Source organism: Culex pipiens, chromosome 2, assembly GCF_016801865.2.
Source record: "Culex pipiens pallens isolate TS chromosome 2, TS_CPP_V2, whole genome shotgun sequence".
Taxonomy (NCBI): Eukaryota; Metazoa; Arthropoda; class Insecta; order Diptera; family Culicidae; genus Culex; species Culex pipiens.
In genome coordinates this window covers 109,792,983-109,808,195 of record NC_068938.1, presented here as the reverse complement: position 1 = coordinate 109,808,195, position 15,213 = coordinate 109,792,983, and the positions used below count along the sequence as shown (strand labels likewise).

The window sequence follows — 15,213 nt, the reverse complement described above, 5'->3', positions numbered from 1 at the left end:
TTAGAAGAAGATTGAAAAGGACGGAAACTAAGTCAGCGAAAGGGCCATATGAGAAAGCGTACGTGTGTGATCAGGTCTTTTAACCTTCTAATTTGGCTGTGTACAAGTACTGAGTCGCAACCTCAGTAAGTGTACACAGACAAATCATCCCTGTGTGTCATCCAAATGACTCCAGGACGGTCAAAAGAAATGATCACACACCGCCTAGATACGCTTTCGGCACGTAATTTTGATTCTCTCGATACATGATTTACAACCAAGTGTTTCGGGTTTTTTCTGTATGTATTGGGAACTACTATTATTTCGCCCTTCCATAACACAGGCCGTACTACGTTACCCGGTTGTTACCGAAATAGAACTATTCTTAATTTTACTTTTCTTAGCCGACATGTAAGCAAAGAACATGTCGGCTAAGAAAAGTAAAAATTAAGAATTGGAACTTTCAGCGTTTGTTTGTCTATACATAAGATGAACTCATGCCAAATATGAGCCCTCTACGACAAAGGGAAGTGGGGTAAAACGGGCTTTGAAGTTTAAGGTCGAAAAAACATAAAAAATCTTAAAATTGCTCGCATTTCCGTAAAACTTCATCAATTCCAACTCTCTTAGATGCATTCGAATGGTCTTTTGAAGCACTTCAAAATGTGCCATAGACATCTAGGATTGGTTTGACTTTTTCTCTTAGCTTTTGCAAATTACTGTCAAAAATGGATTTTTTTAAAACCTTAATATCTTTTTGCAACAGCCTCCAACACCCATACTCCCATAGGTCAAAAGATAGGTAATTTCATGGACCATAAGCCTACGGTATTAACTTTTTGGCCAATCGCAGTTTTTCTCATAGTTTTTCGATTTTTCTAGAACAAACATTTTGCAACGTTAGTTTTTGCCCTGTAGGCCAAGAAGACGGCACTTTTTGGTCTAAATTTTGTCATATTCGGAATCCTCGGAAAATTTCACGTAAGTTAGAAGTATTGGAGTTGTAAATTTGAGTGGAAAAATTGCCATTTAGAATGAATTAAAATATTTTTTAACAATTTGTTGGATTAAGGGTAAAACAGATTTTCGCCTACTTGATACATCATTTGACGTATATTTCATAGGGTAAATAAGATCTATTTCTTTTTTTCAAAAATGTTTTATTTAATTATTTTTTGACAAAGAACTTTGTCCTAAGGGCTCTATTCTGGTGAGGTGTCAATCCAGAAAACCGAAAAATGTCGCGCGTTACGAAAATGTTGCATGCTTGGTACTGGGGAAGAGGTCTGCGACGCAACAAGGCACTGTTGCGTGGAATTTTCCACACAGTTGAAACAAAAAGCGAATGATGAGGTTTGGGATAACCGGCGCAAAAAGGCGGGGCATCCGTCACCATTTCGAGCCAATATAAACCCCGCTCGATCAGCCCAAGAAAATCATTCTATCGCTGGACGCCGAGAAGTGAACAACAACCTGGACTTGGAAGCAGATGGCCTGGAGGCCCAGAAGCAGTTGGCCGAAAAGCAGCTGGCCTGGAGCAAGGAGCAGCCAAGCGGAGGCAGGCCAGCCGGAATATTCCGATGGAAGGCCATACGAGACTGGGCAATATGGGTATCAAACTTGTTGGATTTTGATACTGGTGATGAAAATGGCCATTTTGACAGTGTTGGCCACAACCTGGAGTGCCGGTGCCCTCAGGGAGGTTGTCCCGGGAGGACATTTACCGAACCATACGATTTTGGGCAATATGGGTATCAAACTTCTTGGATTTTGATACTGGTGATAAAAATTGCCATTTTGACAGTGTTGGCCACAACCTGGAGTGCCGGTGCCCTCAGGGAGGTTGTCCCGGGAGGACATTTACCGAACCATACGATTTTGGGCAATATGGGTATCAAACTTCTTGGATTTTGATACTGGTGATGAAATGGCCATTTTGACAGTGTTGACCACAAACTGGAGTGCCGGTACCCTCAGGGAGGTTGTCCCGGGAGGACATTTACCGAACCATACGATTTTGGGCAATATGGGTATCAAACTTCTTGGATTTTGATATTGGTGATGAAAATGGCCATTTTGACAGTATTGGCCACAACCTGGAGTGGCCGGTGCCCTCAGGGAGGTTGTCCCGGGAGGACATTTACCGAACCATACGATTTTGGGCAATATGGGTATCAAACTTCTTGTATTTTGATACTGGTGATGAAAATGGCCATTTTGACAGTATTGGCCACAACCTGGAGTGGCCGGTGCCCTCAGGGAGGTTGTCCAGGGGAGACATTTATCAAACCATACGGTATTGGGCAATATGGGTATCAAACTTCTTGGTTTTCTGGTACTGGTAATTAAAATGGCCATTTTGACAGCATTGGCCACAACCTGGAGTGGCCGGTGCCCTCAAGGAGGTTTTCCCGGAAGGACATTTACCGAACCATATGATTTTGAGCAATCGTTCAAGGCTCAACTGCGATCGTTGACGATGACGATGGAATGAAAATCGTTGGCAAAAATGCTGCCTTCACGGCTCCACGGCAAAACAAAACAGCCAATAAGAGAGCGGAAAGATTTTTTGCGTGGGTCAAAGCACGCGCTTGCTTGTTCAAGGCCAACTGCGATCCTTTGACGTTTGACACTTGCAAGCGAAAATTGTTAATATTCGTTAATTTTTTTTTAAATGAAAATTTTGGGGGAAATATTTAAATGAATTTAAACGCCAAGCGTCATAAGCTTTTAAAATGCACCAAAAGCAGTGCATGAATCATTTGAAACAATAACTCTTTCGTGAATTTTTCGTTGGCGCTGAAAAGCGCCATTTTGTTAAATTGCAGCAGAAGTTGATTCTTGTTGCCATCTTCTCGAGCGTCCATCCAAGTAGGCCTTGTTTTTCTCCTTCGACGTCGTTTTGGCAGCAATTTCACGCACACGCTGGCGTGTTTCTTCTTCTCGGAGCTCGCTCTTGATTTCCTCCAGTCGTTGATTTTTTCCGCTGCTGCTGCTGCTACGATGTTGTCGGTTCGAACGATGACGATGGAATGAAAATCGTTGGCAAAAATGCTGCCTTCACGACTCCACGGCAAAACAAAACAGCCAATCAGAGAGCGGAAAGATTTTTTGCGTGGGTCAAAGCACGCGCTTGCTTGTTCAAGGCCAACTACGATCGTTTGACGTTTGACACTTGCAAGCGAAAATTGTTAATATTCGGTATTTTTTTTTAAATGAAAATTTTGGGGGAAATATTTAAATGAATTTAAACGCCAAGCGTCAAATGCTTTAAAAATGCACCAAAAGCAGTGCATGAATCATTTGAAACAATAACTCTTTCATGAATTTTTCGTTGGCGCTGAAAAGCGCCATTTTGTTAAATTGCAGCAGAAGTTAATTCTTGTTGCCATCTTCTCGAGCGTCCATCCAAGTAGGCCTTGTTTTTCTCCTTCGACGTCGTTTTGGCAGCAATTTCACGCACACGCTGGCGTGTTTCTTCTTCTCGGAGCTCGCTCTTGATTTCCTCCAGTCGTTGATTTTTTCCGCTGCTGCTGCTGCTACGATGTTGTCGGTTCGAACGATGACGATGGAATGAAAATCGTTGGCAAAAATGCTGCCTTCACGACTCCACGGCAAAACAAAACAGCCAATCAGAGAGCGGAAAGATTTTTTGCGTGGGTCAAAGCACGCGCTTGCTTGTTCAAGGCCAACTACGATCGTTTAACGTTTGACACTTGCAAGCGAAAATTGTTAATATTCGGTAATTTTTTTTTTTAAATGAAAATTTTGGGGGAAATATTTAAATGAATTTAAACGCCAAGCGTCAAAAGCTTTAAAAATGCACCAAAAGCAGTGCATGAATCATTTGAAACAATAACTCTTTCGTGAATTTTTCGTTGGCGCTGAAAAGCGCCATTTTGTTAAATTGCAGCAGAAGTTGATTCTTGTTGCCATCTTCTCGAGCGTCCATCCAAGTAGGCCTTGTTTTTCTCCTTCGACGTCGTTTTGGCAGCAATTTCACGCACACGCTGGCGTGTTTCTTCTTCTCGGAGCTCGCTCTTGATTTCCTCCAGTCGTTGATTTTTTCCGCTGCTGCTGCTGCTACGATGTTGTCGGTTCGAACGATGACGATGGAATGAAAATCGTTGGCAAAAATGCTGCCTTCACGACTCCACGGCAAAACAAAACAGCCAATCAGAGAGCGGAAAGATTTTTTGCGTGGGTCAAAGCACGCGCTTGCTTGTTCAAGGCCAACTACGATCGTTTGACGTTTGACACTTGCAAGCGAAAATTGTTAATATTCGGTAATTTTTTTTTTAAATGAAAAGTTTGGGGGAAATATTTAAATGAATTTAAACGCCAAGCGTCAAAAGCTTTAAAAATGCACCAAAAGCAGTGCATGAATCATTTGAAACAATAACTCTTTCGTGAATTTTTCGTTGGCGCTGAAAAGCGCCATTTTGTTAAATTGCAGCAGAAGTTGATTCTTGTTGCCATCTTCTCGAGCGTCCATCCAAGTAGGCCTTGTTTTTCTCCTTCGACGTCGTTTTGGCAGCTATTTCACGCAGACGCTGGCGTGTTTCTTCTTCTCGGAGCTCGCTCTTGATTTCCTCCAGTCGTTGATTTTTTCCGCTGCTGCTGCTGCTACGATGTTGTCGGTTCGAATGATGACGATGGAATGAAAATCGTTGGCAAAAATGCTGCCTTCACGACTCCACGGCAAAACAAAACAGCCAATCAGAGAGCGGAAAGATTTTTTGCGTGGGTCAAAGCACGCGCTTGCTTGTTCAAGGCCAACTACGATCGTTTGACGTTTGACACTTGCAAGCGAAAATTGTTAATATTCGGTAATTTTTTTTTTAAATGAAAAGTTTGGGGGAAATATTTAAATGAATTTAAACGCCAAGCGTCAAAAGCTTTAAAAATGCACCAAAAGCAGTGCATGAATCATTTGAAACAATAACTCTTTCGTGAATTTTTCGTTGGCGCTGAAAAGCGCCATTTTGTTAAATTGCAGCAGAAGTTGATTCTTGTTGCCATCTTCTCGAGCGTCCATCCAAGTAGGCCTTGTTTTTCTCCTTCGACGTCGTTTTGGCAGCAATTTCACGCACACGCTGGCGTGTTTCTTCTTCTCGGAGCTCGCTCTTGATTTCCTCCAGTCGTTGATTTTTTTCCGCTGCTGCTGCTGCAACGATGTTGTCAGTTCGAACGATGACGATGGAATGAAAATCGTTGGCAAAAATGCTGCCTTTACGACTTCCCATTCGCACCAGCACGCAGAAAAATGTTTTGTAGAATCAGCCTGTACGAGGTTTATTTCAACAAAAATTTTGTTGAATATAATCAACGCCGATTTTGCATTGAAACAAACCTTGATTTTCTCAATTCCACAAAAATCTTTTGTTGTTTTGATAATGTTGCTTAGACGTTTCGCGTTGATTCAACAAAAATCTTGAATTTCAAATCAACAAAATGTTTTGTTGATTCAAATATGCCTTATTTTTCTGCGTGAGTGCATCAAAAAGCGAATGACGTAGGAATGGGATAACCGGCGCAAAGGGGCGGGACATCCGTCTCCATTCTAAGCCAATATAACCCCGCTCCGTCAACCCTGGGAAATCATTCTATCGTTGGACGCCGAGGAGTAAACAAAAACCTGGACCTGGAAGCAGATGGCCTGGAGGCCCAGAAGCAGTTGGCCAAAAAGCAGCTAGCCCGAAGCTAGGAGCAGACCAAGCGGAGGCAGGCCAGCCAGAATAATTGAGAGCCACCGGAATATTCTGGCCACAAGACCCGGAGTGGCCAGATTCCTCAGGGGTGTTCCGATGGAAGGCCATACGAGACTGGACAACATGGGTATCAAACTTCTTGGATTTTGACACTGGTGATGAAAATGGCCAATTTGACAGTATTGGCTACAACCTGGAGTGGCCAGTGCCCTCAGGGAGGTTGTCCCGGGTGGACATTTACCGAACCATACGATTTTGGGCAATATTGGTATCAAATTTCATTGTTTTTGATATTGGTAATGAAAATGGCAATTTAGAAAAAGTTGGCCAAAAGCTGCAGTGGCCGGTGCCCTAAAGGAAAGTTTTCCCGGGAAGACATCTATTGAACCAACGAGTTTTGGCAATATGGGTATCACAACTCATGGTTTACAATACTGGCCATTTCGAAAAAGGTGGCAACAATCTGGAGAGGCCGCTACCTCACGATTGTTCCGATTGGGGGACAAACATCGAATTATAGAGATATCATGGTTTTTTATACGGAGCTTAAAGAGAAATTAAACGAAAATATAAATCCAATAATGTTTTGATTTTATCTGACGCATAATTCAACAAAATTGCTTAATTTTAAAAGCTTTTCTGCTAAGTTCTTTGTCATACTGGTCATGTGTAACATAACCACCTGCACCTTTTAAATTAAAATTACAACTCCAATACTTCTAACTTACGTGAAATTGTCCGAGGATTCCGAATATGACAAAATTGAGACCAAAAAGTGCCGTCTCTTGGCCTACAGGGCAAAAACTAACGTTGCAAAATGTTTGTTCTAGAAAAATCGAAAAACTATGAGAAAAACTGCGATTGGCCAAAAAGTTAATACCGTAGGCTTATGGTCCATGAAATTACCTATCTTTTGACCTATGGGAGTATGGGTGTTGGGGGCTGTTGCAAAAAGATATTAAGGTTTTAAAAAAATCCATTTTTGACAGTAATTTGCAAAAGCTAAGAGAAAAAGTCAAACCAATCCTGGATGTCTATGGCACATTTTAAAGTGCTTTAAAAGGCCTTTCGAATGCATCTAAGAGAGTTGGAATTGATGAAGTTTTACGGAAATGCGAGCAATTTTAAGATTTTTTATGTTTTTTCGACCTTAAACTTCAATGCCCGTTTTACCCCACTTCCCTTTGTCGTAGAGGGCTCATATTTGGCATGAGTTCATCTCATGTATAGACAAACAAACGCTGAAAGTTTCATCCAAATCGGAGCACTTCGATACGACCTCTAGAACAAACCGAGCAATATTTACAAATACTGCCTCTTAAGTGGATTTAATAAATTTTCTGAAATATGAAATTTTGTGTTTTTCTACATGTATGTAACCCCTTAAATTTTGTAATGCCCTTATGGTCGGAATTATGCTAAATTTTCTATTAAATGTTAATACGAAACGACGAAGTTGACTTTATAGCTGTCGGCCACCATTGCTAGTACCAACCACTAGTGTCTTCCTTTTTATCTACAAGGACTTCGCCGCCCTGGGCTCCTAAGTGTATGAAAGTATGGCACGGAGCGACGGCGCCGAATACCCATATTTACACAAAGAATTTTAGAGCGCCCGCCGCGGGATTCGAACCAGCGACCTCTGGATTGTGAGTCCAGTGCGCGGTCCGATTGATCCACACGGGCGGGACAAAATGTTAATACTTAATTCATTATTATTAAAAAAAAGGCATAGTTTTCAAAGATTTTTGACAATCCTTATTGCTAGTTATTTGCACTCAAAATTCATCTCTTAGCTGTAAAATTAACTCAAAGTATTATCCTATAAAATTTTCTTAGGGAGCGTTCGTTACTACGTAACAGTTCATTCGGGATTTTCAGGCCTCCTCCCCCCTTCTCGTACAGTTTTTTTTGTAGGAAGCGTAATTCTGTCCTAGACCCCATCCCTCTTTATCTGGTTTACATATTATAAGAATAATGCCATTAAATAGCAGAATCTCAGAAAAGTTTTGCTCGACATATTAACTTTGTAACTTATCGGAAACGTAATCTCAAAATCTGTCGAAAGATGCAAAGAAAAGAATATTTATGAAAATTCACATAGTTTTCATCACTTAACGATTTTTTTAGATTTTTTTTTATGATTATGACTATTTGACCCCTAAATCTCAATCGTATGTTTTTGAAAGCTTTTTGTCAGAAAGCTCAGTAAATTATTGAATATTGATCTTGAATTGCGCAAGTCAAATATAATTTTTGCAATTCCGTCGTGAAACAACTTACTTTTCCTGTCATTCTTGAACGATGAAATAGCCTACTTTTCTGTACCAAAAATAACAGAATCGAATAGCAACACTTTTCAAAATAAATGCTGAAAAGTTCTACTTTTCAGCACTGAAATGGGTGCTGAAAAGTTGAACTTTTCAGCACTTGTTTCGAAAAGTAAAACTTTTCAACATTTTTTGATTCAAACGATTTATTGACAAAATACATGAAAATTTGACTTAAAATTTCACTCAATGGGTGTTTTTCGGAATTGCAAAAAATGTTGTATGGAACTCGTTGCAAAACTTGATTTTTTCAGCACTCTTCGTATTTATCCAACTCGGTGAACCTCGTTGGATAAATGTACGACTCGTGCTGAAAAAATCCTCTTTTTGCAACTTGTTGCATAAACTACTATTTCACAATTTGTTATTTTTTGTTGATCTTGTTGGTTAACAAAAAGTTTGCCTTGTACACATGTTGCTATGTTCTGAAATACCTTTCATCTGCTGCTTAGTACAAATATTTCAATGGATAGTAATAGTTTTAGAGGTGATATTAACAAAAGCAGAGAGAATTGAAAAAAAAACTGCTATTGTCTATTTTAAGATTGTACAACAAGTGGATTCAGACTTCAAGCTGAATGATTTTTGTTTGTATTTTTTGAAAAATGATCGCACAATTTTCAAAATACAATTTTTGCCTAGTTTTGCATCGCATCTCAAAACACCAAGAAGAAAAAGATGAAAAAATAAACACTAGATTTAAGTGAGGCAAGCCGATTACGCAAAACATCTCAAACTTCCTTATTTTTTCCGTTTTTTACTGCATCATTTCTGACACTTTGGTGGGCAATGAAAGTAACACGATCGTCATAAAACACATTTTATTAAGTCCGTTTTCACGGGGCTGTTTCTTGCTCAAATAGGAGCGGCCTGGGAATTCTCTTTTCCAATTATCCGTGGGAGGGCAATTTGCAACGGTGGTGGTGGCCGCTGGGGATTGATTGCTCTCTCTCGAAACGGTCGATTTAATCAGTTGAAATTTACGATTGGATTGATTTTCGATACCGGTCAGTGTTTTACACCCCTCTCGAAGCTTTGAGGTCGTGCGGTTTTCAAATAGGGCCAACTCTAATGGGTAGAATTAAGCTAAAAAGTTGATTTCAACTTTATACTACACTCAGTTAAAAAAAAAATTGCAGATGCTTTTTCAAAAACATATATTTTTGAAATTCTGTTTCTGTCAGTTGAGGCAATCAATTCCACAATTTTGAGTTGCCTAGCACTGTCGTTGAAACTGTTGTGATCCATACCAAAAAAATGCAATTCATCACACTGTGCCTCACTCACTTCGAGTGCTGACGAATGCAGTTTATGGTTCAACCCCGCCACTCAAAAGGGAGTTCTCTCTGAGTTAAGCGGTCAACCCAAATCCGCTTATAAATGGCCTACACTTTGTGGCCGGCAGAAAAGGTTCTTCGGATTAATCACGGTGACCCTCGGACGGATTGCTCCAAATCTGGGGAATAATTTAATTTATTACACGAACGGCCGGAGCGCCCTCGAACGCCCCTGGCCAAGTTCTTGAGCCGCACCATCGCTAAGTAATTCGATCGAATTTTCCACTAATTATAATCCCGCGCTATAAATAAAGGGCTTTGGGCGCGGAAGGCTACACAGCATCTCCTAAGGAGATTTAGTCTTCTTCAAGGTGTGCACGAGATTCAAGTCTGCTTCTGGGTGATTAATTCTAGCAAGTTGGGCTTTACGCCACCAACGGTGAGGGACGGCCTTAACGATAGAAACAGGTATACAAGCAAATCCCTCAGTAAAGAGTTTCTTCCAGTTGGAAGGGGAAGGAGCTTTGCGAGCTGATTGAAAGTTTCAACCAAGTTTGCTCAAGCTGAGCTGTCGCGCTGTCTGTTTTTAAGGACCCTGCGAAAATCCTGCGACTGGCGTTGATCGGAGTGGAATTAGCGCACGAAAAATGACAAAGTTTGGCTGAGCTGAAAATTTTATTGAGCAAGTTGTTTAAATAAACTCTAAAATGATGAATGTTTACAAAAGCTAAAAATAAGAATTTATTATTTATTGCTTATTTTTAAGTTTCATGAGTTAAATTGAAACCAAATTTTCCCTCAGTTGCTAGAAATATCAGAAACAAATGAGCCCAACCCAGGTGAATGCCCCTCCACCCCTTTTTTCCTAATAAAAAACAATAACATCGATTGCGTTTAATTTCCCCCCTGGTCCCATCCAGGGTGGGTCCAGCTACCGCCGCGGGCCCCCAATCCAATTAGACGGAATAATGGCCGTAGTTGCCGCGCGGTCGCCACGTGCTCCAAAAAGCGATCAAACTGTGCCAAATTGATTGTGTACAACGAAACCGGCTTCGGCCTGGTGAACCGCAAAAACCGCAGCCGACGCTCCCTCCCCCCAGGGTGGGGCCACTCTCCCGGGACGGTGGCGTTGAGTGGTGGACACGAACGCACACGTGGTCCCGTCACCAGTTCGCTAAAAAGTGGTCTTTTGTGGGGGGCTAAATTTGAAATAGATTTAGTTTAAGAGTGAGTTCAATATTTTATAAATGATTGAAATTTGTATATTTTTCTACGTTTACCTGACGGTAATAGTTATTCTAAAATTATAGTTCAATAAACTCTCATAAAAATTGAACATAATTTTTAATCAAGGAACCACCCTAGCCACACCACTTGCAGCAAACTGACCAACTGCAGCCGGGGAGAGTAAATAATAATGTTGTGTCTATGTTTTTGATGGCCACCCCAAAACTAGTCACAAAAACCGAGTTAGAAAAGGGGGGTTTTTGGGGATGAAATGTGATGATTAATTAAACTGGTGGCCACCAAACATTGTGTAGGCTGTTTTGAATAATGAAACTAAGTTGATCGAAAAATCTCGACATAAAACCACAATATTTGGTTGGGTGGTTTTTCGGCGAAAACATCAACGAGGACGTTTGTTCAATGAGGGAAAACATGGCTAGTGAATTATATTCTGGGAAGTAGAACAATGTGTGGAAAATATTCAGCAGTGATTCGAGATAGTGAAAGGGCTTTTTTTATTGAATTTTGAATAATAGTCTTAAGAAGCGTCATAACTTTCAAATAACATAGAATTCGTTAGAAATTTGTCAAAACTCTTTATTATATCAAACTAAATCAGATTTTGCTACCATTTTCAAATTAAGTTCATTATCATGGCTTATTTCCATCCCACACTCTGACATTCCGAATATTTAAGGAAAGTCAGTCAGTCTCTGACGTCGTACTGGGAAATTTCCGCCACCAGAAAGTGTTGTTGTTCACAGCCAATCAAACTAAGATCAATCTTGTTCCAGGAAAGAAGAGAAATCCATCACATTTGTGCGATTTCTTCATAATGCAGTTATTTTCACCTTTCTAGAAATTTAATTAATATGTGCTTGTAAAAACCTGCTTGGAAGCCCACCATTTTCCTGCGAAATTAAAATAAAAACTTGTATCTTTTGCATCCCAACAATGCAGCAGTGATTTTAATATAAAAATGCCAAACAGAGTAATAAACGATACCCAACAGGATTCTAGCCAACTTAAAACGGAAAAGAAAAAGCTCCCACAAAAGTATTTTCCACTCCGTAGTTGGTTGGGTGGAAAAATGAATTCGAGTAATTCGCGTATTTTATGCGGCCACTGGCAACATCCAAGATTACACGTGCAAGAAAATGGTTATTTCGGAGAAAAGTAAGTCGAGCTGGGATTGTGGAATCGGGCGGATAACCATTTAATAATCGCAGTACAGAGTTCGTGGAAACCTTTATAGGGGGATTTTTGGATAGGTGGAGAGTTGCCCCCCGGGTTGGCTTAAATTACTTAAAACAAAAAAAAAACAAAAAACAAAAAACAAAAAACAAAAAACAAAAAACAAAAAACAAAAAACAAAAAACAAAAAACAAAAAACAAAAAACAAAAAACAAAAAACAAAAAACAAAAAACAAAAAACAAAAAACAAAAAACAAAAAACAAAAAACAAAAAACAAAAAACAAAAAACAAAAAACAAAAAACAAAAAACAAAAAACAAAAAACAAAAAACAAAAAACAAAAAACAAAAAACAAAAAACAAAAAACAAAAAACAAAAAACAAAAAACAAAAAACAAAAAACAAAAAACAAAAAACAAAAAACAAAAAACAAAAAACAAAAAACAAAAAACAAAAAACAAAAAACAAAAAACAAAAAACAAAAAACAAAAAACAAAAAACAAAAAACAAAAAACAAAAAACAAAAAACAAAAAACAAAAAACAAAAAACAAAAAACAAAAAACAAAAAACAAAAAACAAAAAACAAAAAACAAAAAACAAAAAACAAAAAACAAAAAACAAAAAACAAAAAACAAAAAAACAAAAAACAAAAAACAAAAAAACAAAAAACAAAAAACAAAAAACAAAAAACAAAAAACAAAAAACAAAAAACAAAAAACAAAAAACAAAAAACAAAAAACAAAAAACAAAAAACAAAAAACAAAAAACAAAAAAACAAAAAACAAAAAACAAAAAACAAAAAACAAAAAACAAAAAACAAAAAACAAAAAACAAAAAACAAAAAACAAAAAACAAAAAACAAAAAACAAAAAACAAAAAACAAAAAACAAAAAACAAAAAACAAAAAACAAAAAAAAAAAAACAAAAAACAAAAAACAAAAAACAAAAAACAAAAAACAAAAAACAAAAAACAAAAAACAAAAAACAAAAAACAAAAAACAAAAAACAAAAAACAAAAAACAAAAAACAAAAAACAAAAAACAAAAAAACAAAAAACAAAAAACAAAAAACAAAAAACAAAAAACAAAAAACAAAAAACAAAAAACAAAAAAAAAAAAGAAAAAACAAAAAACAAAAAAAAAAAAGAAAAAATGTTGATTCTTATTTTATCCAAAGAAGAAATTTTAACCAAGTACAGTCATCCCACATATTCGGAACACCCACAAATTCGGAACACTTTTGTGGTAATTTCTGGAGCAACATTTGAAAAGGGCGCATAAGCATTTTGACAGCTGCAACTATTTTGCAATTTCAAAGGCAATGGGCAACTATTTTACAAAACCCATGGTGGTAAATGGTAGCTGGGGAGGTCAGCTATTGCTTCCCATTTCGAATTTTGAAAAAAAGTTACCTGAAGCTTGAGAAAAAGTTAAATAATTCAAACTGTCAAAATGCTTATCCGCCCTTTTCTCGTGTTGCTCCAGATTTGTCAATATGGTGCAAAATGCAACCTGCTATTTTGATGGCCTTTATTTGGACATTCTCTTGCTATTTCACTAGTAAAAGTAGTACCTTTTAAACAAAAACTGCATTTCTAGACTATTTTATCTAGAGCAGCAAAACACTGCCTCCAAGTTGCCTGTTCCATGATTGTGGGATGTTATTGTGCCTCCCACAACTGTGGAACACCTGAATTAAACTGATATTTCCACAAAAAAGTTATCAGACCATTCATAAAACATCACTAAGCATGAGTTTTAATGGTTTCAGAATGCGAAGTCATTATTTTGTAAAAAATATGTACTCCTGGAGAGAAAAAAAAGTTTGTTTACATCGTAAGAAAAAAGTGTTCCGAATTTGTGGATTTCAAGGGTGAATGTTTTTCTTTAAAAACTTAATATAAAACGTAAAAATGTACAGCCGGTCTATACATCAATCGAAAGATCGCAAGAAAAGCTTTCAAATGAAGGTTAAAGCAAATCATTATGTTCAATTATCGATTTTCTGTGATTTGTTGAACATTGGACGATTTGCAAACTGTTCCGAGGGATGAGGGATGACTGTAATCAAAATTCATTTCTATGTCGATTTCAACGCTTGATTGCTGCAAAATTTATTCAAGTTTTTTGAATGTTGCTAATTCAGACCACAAGCGGTAATCGATTTTTTGGGTTATTTTAATCATTTTGACCAATTTTGTGCTAAATTGGTTAAGATTACCCCTTGATAGCCGAGCATGAAGCTGGTGAAAAAATGTGTTTCATATATTACAAGACTTTTTTAAATCGCTAATAACATTTCAGGATCGAGTTTTACAGCTTAAGCAATTTCTACAAAGTTGTAGAGCATTAAATTTGCAATGAGAATCTCACTTTTGAGAATTTTCGGATTGAAGTAGCGCACCCTGCAGGCAAAACCGTAAGAAAATTGGGTTTTTCATATTATTTTTTTCGATTTATCCCATACAAACTTCACCTTCTAGGATTTATGGGTAAATGTTAACGGATTTTGCAGATATTTGGCCTACAGTCCTAAAGAAGCTCAAAGATCAGCATGTGGAGCGGGATTTTGAGAAAAGTCCAATTTTCTGGGCACCACCAATATCTTTTTTTTATATTTTTGAAATTCAATATTCCATGAAAAAATACTTAAAATTTTAGTTATTGCAGTATGGATATAAAAAAAAAATCGAAGATACATAGTTGTGTGAAAATTTCGAGTATTTGAAAAAAATGTATTATTCTTATCAGATTGAACGATAAATTGCCAAATTTGAACAAATTGTTTTTTTTTGTACAGTATGGCTCATAAAAAATGCGACATTGTTATTAGGTATAAATTGGGCCTGTTATGACTATTTACGATGTATGCAGCATGTGTACGTACATGTTAAATAAGTTCCAAACAAAAAAAAAATGCATTGAAACCCTTTTTTTAAGCTATAAAGAAGTCACAGCACTTTTAAACTTAAAATTCTCCAATTTGCTCCCAGCCCAGTCCATATAAAGGAAAAATGACTTTTCTATGACGGTCGATCTGAAGATCCACTTGTTATTTTTTGTATGGATTAAAAAGTAAACAGCCTTTAAGATTACTGTTTTTGAGACGTGTAACAATTAATTCTACCGAATTTTACGCATTCTATTCACCAGTTTTACTAAAACAGTGAACTTATTGAAAATATCCCGATTCTGAAAATGCATCAATTTTTAAGAGTTTTTGGAGACTGCAATGATTCAAGGGAAAAACATAATGCAACAAATGATGGTAATTGACTCTAACAGATGCCCTGATATGACTTTTAACAGTCTAGAGCCGTTGGGCACCCTTTAGAGCCATCGACACAGGTTTTAAGTTCTAAATTTATTTAGACCGAATCACTCAAGATGATAACCCAAATGGCATTTTTCTCTAAAATGATTAATTCTACCAAAATGTATAATTTTTTTTGATTGGGCGTATTTAAGAGGGACTTCTAACTATGCTTTTGGCACA

The 15,213-nt window shown here is 37.5% G+C and overlaps 1 protein-coding gene across 1 annotated transcript in view; it reads right to left on the bottom strand.

Moving 5' to 3' along the window:
• The window catches only part of LOC120415661 (irregular chiasm C-roughest protein-like), a 458,525-nt gene that overhangs the window by 103,496 nt on the left and 339,816 nt on the right, over window positions 1-15,213 (bottom strand). The window lies entirely within an intron of this gene.